Source organism: Microcebus murinus, chromosome 5 (assembly GCF_040939455.1).
Source record: "Microcebus murinus isolate Inina chromosome 5, M.murinus_Inina_mat1.0, whole genome shotgun sequence".
NCBI classification, from domain to species: domain Eukaryota; kingdom Metazoa; phylum Chordata; class Mammalia; order Primates; family Cheirogaleidae; genus Microcebus; species Microcebus murinus.
The window spans coordinates 50735249-50747554 of NC_134108.1; the positions used below are offsets into that span (position 1 = coordinate 50735249).

General features: G+C 40.0%; 1 protein-coding gene and 1 pseudogene across 2 annotated transcripts in view; one reads left to right on the forward strand and one right to left on the reverse strand.

Annotated features, from left to right (window-relative positions):
• The window catches only part of SOBP (sine oculis binding protein homolog), a 160149-nt gene that overhangs the window by 124393 nt on the left and 23450 nt on the right, over positions 1-12306 (reverse strand). The gene's annotated exons all lie outside the window — the stretch shown is intronic.
• Positions 8732-9367, forward strand: LOC109730798 (large ribosomal subunit protein eL15-like; annotated as a pseudogene).

Genomic DNA, 12306 nt, shown 5'->3' on the forward strand with positions numbered 1-12306 from the left:
AAGGTCAAATGTCTTTGAGGAGACAGTTGAAGTGTTAATCAATATTTGTTGATTGCTTTTTTAAAAAACAAGTTAAAGGACCATAATGCAAGCCTTTACTTCTTTATAACTATAAGGCATGGATCTGCTGCAAACATTCTGTCTAAACTGCACCAGCAAGTGCTACTTAAACATTAAATGGTAAGATAGAACCAATAATACTTGGATTTCAGGAAGCAGTTATTCTACCCACTGGCAAGCAACACCCTTGCCAGCCTTTTCTTTTATAAGGAGGGGGATCACAGCAGGACGTGGACAAGACTGGTTTCCCATGTGAGTGAAGTGGGAGACCACCTGCCTCTATAATTTCAAAGGTGCCAATAAAAATATCTGAGCTTCAAAATATTATCCTTCAGCTGCTCACTAAGATTAAATTCTACCATTAGAAGGTCATTTCTTTGGCTAAATGTTTCTTATAACTTATTGAAATACAAATTCTCTGAAAGCAGGTAGGTTCAATATCTGTTTATAAATAATGATTTACGCTTTAGAATGAATGATTCTTTCTGAAGAACAAGTTTGCTTAGGAAATGAGAAGGACTGAGGATAGAGTTCCAATGAGAAAGGTGCAGGGCAGAGATGGGAAAGGTAGGACACACTACTTAGCTAATGTCTGGCCTTGGGCATATAGCTTAGAGCAACTTGAGGGCAGCCAAATGAAGGCAGAGTGCACAAAAAAAAACAAAAAACACCTGTCTAATGACACTGTATCTCATGTCAAATATTTTCAGAGTGTCTTTTATGTGTGAATATTAAGCACAATAGATGTTGAAAGAAGTGGGGAAGAATGGCATATAGCTAGGGATTGGTGGAAAAGAAAAGCCATAGGCAGATAACTATATAACAATCTCAGCAAGGTGACTTTTTAAAAACAAATTAGGTAACAGATGTACATTGCTTTGCAAACCTGAGTCACTACTATTTGAAAGATAGTGTGTTGGAGTGCAGAGAGATGGAGACAGAGGACACTGGTGAAAGTACTAATACTGCCCTTTCTAGTTATACGACATGAGTAAGTCACTCAGGGGATAGTAATGCCCATCCTAACCATAGCTGTGGTGAGGAGAAAATAAGAAAAATATGCATATTCCATATGTAAATGAGTCTTCTTTAGAATTAATAGCAATTAGAGCCACAATGTCAGCTGTATGCAATCTGAAGAGGCCAGGTGACCAGGTACCAGTCTCTTCGATCACATCTGCTCCCATGGATGACATGTGTAGAACCACTATCCTTGAATACAAAGAACAACCCAGTAATTGGTTAAATTTCACTAACTCAGATTATTTAAGAGTAAAGCCATTAGAATTAATAGAGGCCTCACTTACAGTTATTCTTTTAAAAAATTACTTAACTCGAATTAGTACTTGACAAGATGTTGCCAAATATATTACTGTACTGCCAGATATTCTGTAATTAATAGATGGGAATTCTTTGTAATTATTATATTAACTATGCACACATAGGTAGATCTTCCTAAGTGCCTGAAAAATTTGCTTTCTTTAAAAGTATCAGAGTAACAATTAAAAATATTCTCCACCTTGGTAACTGAACTATCAAGAATTCCTAAATGGTAGAGTCTGAAATAATAAAATTATATTGTACCGAGTTCTCATTAAAAGGATAGATGCAATTAAATGATAGAGGCCCATCCAACTATATAAGTCTTTGTAGTACCTAAAATTATCCCTAATTTTCTTTTGAAAATAGATGTGAAGTTATTTCCAGAATTTAAATAGTCCATATCTCTCTAAATAGAGTAGTGCTTAACCCCAAAATAAATTTTAAATCTCTATACATAAACTAAAATTTAGTTCCAATAAGTAAAAGAAATGAGCACATATTACATAAAACTATAGAAAAATGATAGACTTTAAAATTAATTTTCTATTTCCTAATGGAATTTTTCTAGCCAACTTTAATTATTTATATATATGTATATTACATAGATAGACATAGATATAAAGAACGTGATTCCAGAAAGAATTAAGCATTTACATTCAGGTCCCTGTGCTGGGTAACTGGTCAAGGATGCCGAGTTGGATGGGGCACAGTCCTGCCGGTGAGAGAAAAGACAGAGAAGTGTGTGGTTCACCATGTGACAAGCAGGATGCAGCAGGAGAGGTTCGGAGAGCTGTTAGAGCCATCACAGTGTTTGATTTGGGTCTGGAAGAATTTGGAGGGGGAGGAAATTCAAGAGAAGGAGAAGGACAAAGGCACTGCAGGAGCCAGGGAGTGGCAGACAGGCTTGGAGGCCGGCATGGACCCTGTAGTAACCCAGTTGACCAAGATGTGTGATAGGAAAAGTGGCTTAGACTGTGGCCAGTGGGACCTGAATAAGGAGTCTCCTGGAGGACATTTTGCTGGGGGGGGGGGGGTGTGCAGCTCCTGAATGTTCCTCAGTAGGACATGATAGGATCAGAGGGGTGTTGAGAAATGTGACTCCAGCAGGACGGATCAGAATTGGGAAATATTAGAATCCAGTTCCACATCAAGACGCTTCAGTAAGCACCATTAGAGCAGTGTCCGCATCTAGGTCACCGCCGTGTGTTCAGTGCCTAGCACACAGCAGAGCTCAAACCATGCCGAATGAGGGGATAAATGGACAGACGAATGGACAACTGCAAAGGAAAGGGGAGGAAGTCCTGAACGTACAGAGCTATGGTGGAAATGAAGATGACAGACTTAAGAACAAAATTAAAACAATTACCAAAATGCATCCGACCCAGAAATAACTGAAATTTCAGAGTTCATCTCCCTGTGTTTCTAGTCAAAGCAGACCAGGGAAAAGTGCAAAGCAATCATTGTGGAAACTGACTCGAGAGTCCAATTCAAACAAAATGAAGTTGCTTTACATCGAGATCCAGTGTCCCTTCCTCATGTATTTTCCCAGTGCTCAAAGAAGGAAAATAAAAGGAGAGACCCATGAAGCCACAAAACAGTAATTATTTCTTGAATACCATGCTGAACTGGGATTCTTTAACATGTCACTATTAAGTGCCTCCCGCACGTGCCTCCGGCTCCCTGATATTAATTTGAGCATCTCCCCATAATTTCAATGATTTGCCAGGGAAGGGGCTGCTTCTTCTAAGTCTCTTTGACAACCTCGCCTCTGTTTCTCAGTACCTCTGTAGAGGGTCTATCCTTCCTATGTGCTCACCCTAAGAAACTGGGGTAGGAAAGGAGAAAGGTAGAACTTCAGAGTAAAGAAAACCCAGAGTCCTATATGCAACATGTCCCAAAGCACATCCCAGAGAACACTGATCCTACTTAAAAAGGTGTTTGGGTTTTTGTTTTGTTTTTTGTCATTTTTGTTTGAGACAAGATCTCGCTTTGTTGCCCAGGCTAGTCTGGAACTCCTGGGCTCAAGCAATCCTCCCACCTCAGCCTCCCGAGTAGCTGAGATTACAAGTATGTGCCATCATGCCTCAATTTTTAAAATGAGAATGGATGTTATTTTTAAAAAGACTTCCATGGTTATATGTGTGGATAATACCAAACAAAACAAAGTTAAACAATAGGCTTTTTACTGCAAGACATTTTGGTTCCACCAATGCATAATTAAGAATCTTCAAGAAGGAGATAGAATGTATTAAATTTATTTCACAAGCTTGACAGTGGACATCCTTTTCACAGAAAATTCCCAAGATTGGACTTCTGAGGAAGTATCCCTGGATCGTGCTGCTCCACTGCCCTATATTAGCACTGAGGCATAAGCATTTCCATGTGGGTCATTAATTATCAGGAAGGTTTCTCCTCTTTTGCCCAGAACCAGATCCTTGGTTGCCAGGAGCCTCCTTTGTCTGCACTGGGCAGAAAGACAAGGCCTGCAGCCATGTGGCCAGTGCTGGACATGCTGATTAACACCTACTAGTCCTCAATAAACACCGCCAGACTGACCAAAGACACCGATGGTCCACAAAGTCCCATGGTGTCTGCTACATGCATTAAATACAGAGAAGGCAACCCTTTTCCTATAAAGTTCTACAGAGAAAATGACAAAAATCAACAATAAGGCAATGGGAAAGTAATACAGACTAAATAACTGATGTTCACTAGGTGGCTGCCATAGACAAGGAGCTCAAGTAAAATCTTGTCTCCCATCCCTGAGTCCTGGATCGGACCCACTGACCCATCTAAGATGCCCTGGAACAATGACGCTGCGATCACAGGCTGCTGTCTGGACTCCTCTCTCCAACATGGCTGAAGTCCACTCAGCATCTAGCTCACAAATAAACGTGATTAGGGACAGGGAGTCAGGTCACAAAATGTGCTTCAGCCAATCCACCTCTGTTAGAAAACCCATTCTGAGCCCCTGCCCTGCCTAGAAGGGCACTATCTCCAAAGCAATACAAGTGGCAGCATATGAGAACTAACGGTCAAGCTTCTTCCTATAGGACCTCAGAGCAAGAAAAGCATTCCCACTGCCGGCTCTTTACCTGAAGGGCTCATTTCCCCTTCTCAAACCTGGCTGTCCCCTTCATTATACTTAATGGGATCCAGAGTGGCTGATAGAGCTCCCCAAAGGTAGACGAAGGATTCATTCATTTACTCAACTCTGTGCCAGGCACTGTACTAGGGGCTGGACAGACACTGGCAGACAAGACAGATACGATCCAAGTCCTCAAAGGGCTTTCCATGGCTGCCCCCAGTGTAAGATGCCAACATGCAATAGAAAATGACTGAGGAAAAGCCTGGCCTGCTCCTAGGGCTCCATCACCACCAGGGGGTCACAGGAGCCAGGTGGTCTCAGTGACCATAGAGTGGGTATAAGCATAAGCAGCCCCATCACACCTGGTCAGGAAGCCAAACCCCAACTCTTAGCATTCCAGATGGTCCTGCCAAGCAGCCTGGCATGCTGGGGCCACCTCCTAGGGGAGGCAAATTGACAGGTTAGAGGCTGGGCGTCAAACGGCCACCTGGGAGGGGCAAGGCATTCACAGAAAGCACCTTTTTTTCTCTCTTCAGCCCACTTCTTCCCTTAAAGCCTTGAACTACAGTCACACCCAGAAAGGCGAGTTCTGAAGATTGAAGGGTATGAAGAATTTCACTCAACTAAATCTGTTAAAAGAACCAATAGGAACCTGCTAAAACATTATCAACAAAATAATTTACTTCCCTCTTTCTCCTTCCCACCTTAAAGTATTTATTTAGATTTCTTTGAACAGTGAATGGGTAAGGGACTCTCTGAAGGGGCCCCATGCCAATCGCTACTCTGGAATGTGATGAGACATGACATACCAAAGTAGCCCAGCTATGGGAAAGGTGGATGGCAACACCCACTGGAAACCCTTCAGAGTTCTCTCTTCCCTCTACATATTCCTCTTGAGCCATACCATCTATGCATTCTTGTTACTCCAGTTACCATACGTAAGATGATTATTGCCAAATCAATAGAATTATTTCTCATGACCTACTACATCCAAAGCTTCATACATACCCCTCCCCATAACCATCCTCCTTCACTGTGTTTCTCATCTCAGTACCTGGCCGTAGCATTCACCTAATTACCTGATGGCAGAAATCTGGCATCTTTCCTGCCTCCTCCCTCCCTCTCACCTCTCACATTCTGATTAATCACTAGGTTCTCCTAAATATTTTTATAGTATATTCACTCATTCATTCACTTAATAAATATTTATCAAGTCTACTTATGTGCCAAACACTATGCTAGGTGCCCTGTCCTCATGGAGTTTATTGCTCTCCATTCCAGTGAAGCCACCAATACTTCTTACCCACACTACAAGTGGCCTCCTATCTCACCTCCATCCAATTCATTCTCTCCACTCTGTATCTGGGGAATTCTTCCGAAACACAAATCTGATCACTGCTCTCACGTGCTCAAAACTCTTCAGCGGCACCCACTGGAGAAGAAGGTAGAACTTTTTGAAATGGTCTCCACAGCTCCCATGACTAGGCCAACCTCTCAGCCTGCCTTTCTGGGTTCTGGCTTCTTTCACTTCCTTAAGCTTCCTATTCCACTCTGAGCTTTTCCATGTGCTGCTTCCTTACAACTCCCAAATCCTTGACCAATTTAGCCCTTTGTATCTTATCTTAAACTTCATCCTAGGGAGGCCTTCCCTGACCCCAAACCTGGTCAGATCTCACAGCACTCTGGACTTGACAATCCTCAGACGTGATTGAGATTTTTTTTTATAAATGTCTGTGTTCTCCACCAGACTGTGAGCCAGGTAAGGCAAGAGCCATATCTGTCTTATTCACCAGTATAAAATGTCTTACCTCAGGTCTCAGCATAAGAAGGAGAAAAAGCAGAACCCTTACTAGGTACATCTTGGTTGGATACCCAAGGGGAATGGGGGGAGAAAGCCAAGGGCACTATCTTTGGTGACCACTTAGAACAAAGTTGCCTTAGAGGGAAACACCAGTAAAAAGCCCCAGAACAGAATGGGATCATTATTTCCACTCTCCTTGGCCAAATCCACAGACTAAGTCTTCTCAGTTTAATAGGAACTTTGAGAAGTCAGCATTGGGAATGCCCCTAAAATAACAAGAAATTCCAGAAACATAGCCCCTCTCTGACAAGCAAAGGAAGGCACAGCTGACATTTCCTCGTATTTCCTGTTAGCACCTTAGCTGCTTGGTGACCTGGGGCAGGGTATCCTGAAAGTATTATCCTAGTTAGGTCATGACTCCAAAAAGAGTTTAAATAATGCCAAGAGAGGTTCCAGGCTGCCTCAGAAATCACAGGGGTGTGTAATTTAGAATCCATGAGTAAATGGAGTCCCAATTTCAGAAGTGAGTTCTGGTCCTGGTTCTGCTATTAATGTAACTGAGTGGCCTTGAAAAGTTCATTTAGCCTCTCTAGACCTCATCTCTTCATCTGTAAAAGACAGTGTTTTTTTTGTTTTGTTTTGTTTTGTTTTTGAGACAGAGTCTCACTTTGTTGCCCAGGCTAGAGTGAGTGCCGTGGCGTCAGACTAGCTCACAGCAACCTCAAACTCCTGGGCTCAAACAATCCTACTGCCTCAGCCTCCGGAATAGCTGGGACTACAGGCATGTGCCACCATGCCCAGCTAATTTTTTCTATATATATATTAGTTGGCCAATTAATTTCTTTCTATTTTATAGAAAGAAATAAGAAATGCTCAGAAAGAAAGAAATGCTCAGGCTGGTTTCGAACTCCTGACCTCGAGCAATCCTTCCACCTCGGCCTCCCAGAGTGCTAGGATTACAGGCGTGAGCCACCTCGCTTGGCCAAAGACAGCATTTTTAACTAGACGGTCTGCTAGGTCCCTTGTAAATAAAATTCTAGGATTCAAGTCTTTAATAACAAGATCTACTTAAAGGAGTGCAGGCAGAGGATATTCTTTGTTCTTTGCTCTTTTTCTTGAATCCCTGACTTAATTTCTTTGATTTTTCTCCTTTTGTACAGCCACCACTGTTCTCCCTTACCCCTACTGTAAGAGGCTCAGAAAATTCTTTGGCTAATGGGACAATTTTAGAAATGGCCTTTTCTGAGTGTTCCAATATTTTACCCTCTTTTAACTCTTTTTTTTACTCATTTTTACTTTTTTATTATATATTCATGCTGGACTTTAGAGGGGAAAAGATAAATGTTCACAAAATTCTAACTTTTTATGTTCTCTTCCATTAACTTCTGGTCTCTCACTGTGGACTTCCACATACATAGTATTTCATCTTGCGTTTCCCCAAAACAGAATCTGAGACAAAGACTTGCATACAGGCTGATTACTGGGCATGTGATTCCAGGAAGCAGGAGTGAGGGACAAGGGGAATGACTGTGATAGGAAAAAGGGCCAATATAGGGATGTGTTCTTGATTTGGTCACTGCTAAGGGACACTGGTGTCTAATCGCACAGTTAATTCTTTGGAGTTCATGAAAACATTTCATAACTATCCACCGAGGGGACAGAAGAATTTATTCATCAACTTTCATCCCCCCATTGATCTAGCATATTAATCCCCTGCATTTCTGGTTTGCACACATATGAGTGAGTGCTACAAGGACCTACATGGGATGCCCATACTGCCGGGTCAGAGAAGCCCCGGAACAGGATGCTAGAGACATACACCACGGGTCTGAACCCAGGCACTTTCAGAACTCACACATACTTACAGCAATCACTGGAGTGAGAGGTGGGGCCCAGAGGACTTGGAATGGTGCACAAGAGATGTCCCATACACAGAGCTGTCATCGCTGTTAAGCCTGGTTTCAGCAGGCCACTACTGACATTCTCAGCTGCATAATTGGTCTTGGGCTGTCCTGTGCATTGTAGGACATTAAGCAGCATCCCTGGCCTCTACCTTCTAGATGCCAATAGCAACCCTTCTCCCAGTTGTAACAACCAAAAATCTCTCCTGGGGGGTAAAGTAACCTCCTGATAAGAACCACTGGTATAGAAATATTGTATATCCTACTTTGTCACTTGCCCAGTAATTTCTCTCCACTTTACACAGTATCAAAAGCAGCTCTCAAGTAGACCACAGTGGGGGATATTTATGCCTTATGCCTTTAACTTAACTTTTAGGCTTCCCTATGATACATTTGGACTTCACTAGATGATAATTCCTTAATAACAAGGAATGATGAGATTTCAAATCTTCTACTTGATTTGAGAAAGCTATGAACAGACTAGAGGTAGGATATAGGATAAAAAAAAGTTAAAATTACATTCTAGGAAAGGCTCCTTCCTTTCCGTCTGGCGGCAGCCATCAGGTAAGCCAAGATGGGTGCATACAAGTATTTCCAGGAGCTGTGGAGGAAGCAGCAGTCTGATGTCATGCGCTTTCTTCTGAGAGTCCGCTGCTGGCAATACCGGCAGCTCTCTGAGCTCCACAGGGCTCCCTGCCCCACCCGACCGGATAAAGCGCGCAGACTGGGATACAAGTCCAAGCAAGGTTATGTCATATATAGGATTCATGTGCGCTGTAGTGGCTGCAAACGCCCAGTTCCTAAGGGTGCAAGCTATGGCAAGCCTGTGCATCATGGTGTTAACCAGCTAAAATTTGCTCGAAGCCTTCAGTCTGTTGCAGAGGAGGGAGGTGGACGCCACTGTGGGGCTCTAAGAGTCCTGAATTCTTACTGGGTAGGTGAAGATTCCACGTACAAATTTTTTGAGGTTTCTCCTCATTGATCCATTCCATAAAGCTATCAGAAGAAATCCTGACACCCAGTGGATCACCAAACTGGTGCACAAGCACAGGGAGATGCGTGGGCTGACATCTGCAGGCCTCAAGAGCCGTGGCCTTGGAAAGGGCCATAAGTTCCACCACACTATTGGTGGTTCTCGCATGCAGCTTGGAGAAGGCGCAATACTCTCCAGCTCTACCGTTACCACTAATATAAATAATGTTTATAAAATTCATACCTAGTAAACAATTTAGGATGGTCACGTCTGCATAAAGGTGTTATTTGTCTGTTAAACTAGTCTGCAGATTGTTTGATGAATGCTTTGTCAAATATGAAGTTAAAAGTGCAATAATGTTTGAAGACTATAAGTGATGGTGTATCTTGTTTCTAATAAGATAAGCTTTTTTGTCTTTGCTTTATCTTACTAGGGAGTTATATGTCAGTGTTTAAAACATGCTATGTGGTATGATATGTGTAAAATAAATTCTTTAAAAGAGGAAAAAAATTACATTCTAGGGCTTAGTTGTTTGAATTAGGAGGAGTTAAAAAATTTTTTGACTATGAAAATCTTGCTCTCTTAAGCAGGAATTCTTAGTATTTTTTGAGGCAAGGATCTTTTGACAAAAAAGGACCAGCTTTTCCTAAATTATACATATATGATATACACACAATTTCACACTAAACTTCAAGGCCCACACTCACCCCACTAAGCCCATCCAAGGAACCCCTAGGGGTCCATGTCAACAACTGTTGAACAGGTGGGCTGTTTCCAGTTTTTACTTGTTATGAATAAATGCTACTATGAAGATTATTCTGTATCTTTGGCTCACATATACACATTTGTGTTGACTACAAACATACATAAGATGAAATTATTGAGTAATAGTATATGTGTATGTTTAGCATTAATAGATACTGCCAATTAGCTTTCAAGTGTGGTTACTCTGATTGACACTCTCACCAGCTATGCATGAGAGTCCCGGTTGCTCCACATCCTCCTCAAACTTGGCATTGTCAGTCTTTTTCATTTTAGCCATTCTCATATGTGTGTACTGATCTCTCATGAGTTTAAAATTTATGTCCCTTAAGAGTAATGAGATTGAACAACTTTTAATGTATATTAGCAATTTGGATATTTTCTTTGGCAAAGTGCCTATTTATATTTTTTTGCCCATATTCCTATTGAGCTGTTTTCTTTTTTTATTATAGTGTTTCTTTATATATTGTCAATATAAGTCTTTTGTTGGGAAATGCATTATAAACATCATCTCCTACTCAGCAATTTGCTTTTTCATTCCTTTGAAAGATTTATTTTAATCAATAAATGTTCTTAATTGTAATATAGTTTATTTAATCAAACTTTTCCTTTATGGTTAGTGCTTTTGGTGTGTAGTTTAAGAAATATCAGTCTACTCAAGATCATGAATATATTTTCCTAGGCTTTCTTCCAGAAAGTCTATCGTCTTACCTGTCACATTGAGACCAACAATGCATCTAGAATTTTTTTGTGAATGGTGTGAAGTAGAGAATCAAGATATATTGTTTCCATAAATGTATTTATTGAAAAGACTATCTTTTCTCTACTGCTCATCTCTGTTGTTATGGACTGAATGTTTTTGGCCCCTCAAAATTCATATGTTGAAGCCCTAACCCACAATGTACTTATATTTGAACATGGGGTCTTTGGGAGATAATTAGGGCTATGTGAGACCATGAAGATGGGGCCATGGTCCAATGGGATTAGTACCCCGATGAAAAAAGACACCAGAGAGCTTGTTCTCTCTTTGCTGTATGAGGACACAGTGAAAAGGTAACCATCTGCAATCCAAGGACAGCCTTAACCAGACACTGACCCTGCTGGCACCTTGATCTTGGACTTCCAGTCTCCAGAATTGTGAGAAAGTATATTTTGGTTGTTTAGCCACTAAGTCTATGGCATTTTGTTATGTCAGCCGAAGCCGAGTAATATGTTTGTCATATATCAAGTATCTATTTAGATTTGTTTCTGGATTCTGTTGCAATTTTTTATATGTATATCCTTGTACCATTATCTATTGTTTTAATTATTCTAGCCTTACAATAAATCTTGAGATCCTACAGTAGAAGTCTTCCAATTTTATTTTTTTTTTATCAAGATTGTTTTGACTATTCTTGCCCCTTAGCATCTCTACAAAATTTTTTAAATAGCTTTTTAATTTTCACAAAATTTATGCTGGGACTTTAATCTGAATTAAATTAAATATATAGATCAATTTAGAAAAAAATTTTTCTTCTTTACAATATTTGGTTTCCAATCCATAAACACCATACATCTCCCCCTTGATTTAGGCCTTCTTTAACATCTCTCAGCAATGTTTATAGTTCTCTGTGTAATAATCTTACACATATTTTGTTATATTTTTTTCCTGTGTATTTTATGGGTCTGATGCCATTTTAAATGATATTTTTAAGATTTGTTTCCTAATTTTTTTTGTGGCTGGTATATAGAGATAGAATTGATTTTCAGATATTGACTATGTTTAGATACCTTGATAAATTGACTCATTAATTATAATAGTTTACATGTAGATTGGTTGGGGAGAATCTATATAAAATGTCATTTATATCTTTTGAATTTTAAGCTTTTAATTTCTTTTTACTGCCTTATTAAATTATCTGTGAATTCCAGTACAAAATAGAAGTGATAGTGGTCGTCTTTATCTCATTCTTGATATCAAAAGGAACGCTTTCAATATTTCACCATTAAGTATAATGCTGTAAGTATTTTTGTTGACATCTTTTATCAGATTAAAGAAGTTCTATTCTATTCCTACTTTGCCAAGAGTTTTTATCATTTATTGTGCTAAATTTTATCACGTTTTTCTGCATCTATTAAGAAGATTTTATGAGGTTTTACTTTATTCTGTTAATGTGATTAATGATGCTGACTAATTTTTGAAATTTAAACCAACCTTGCATTCTTAGAAAACATCAAAATTAGTCATGATGTATTATCCTTTTGTATATATCATCAGTTTTGGTTTGCTATAATTTTGTTGAGGATTTTTCCATCAGTGCTTATGATGTAAAAAAAAATAATTCTACACTTCATTTGGAATCAAAAAAGAACCCAAATAGCCAAAGCAATCTTAAACAAAAGGAACAAATCTGGAGGC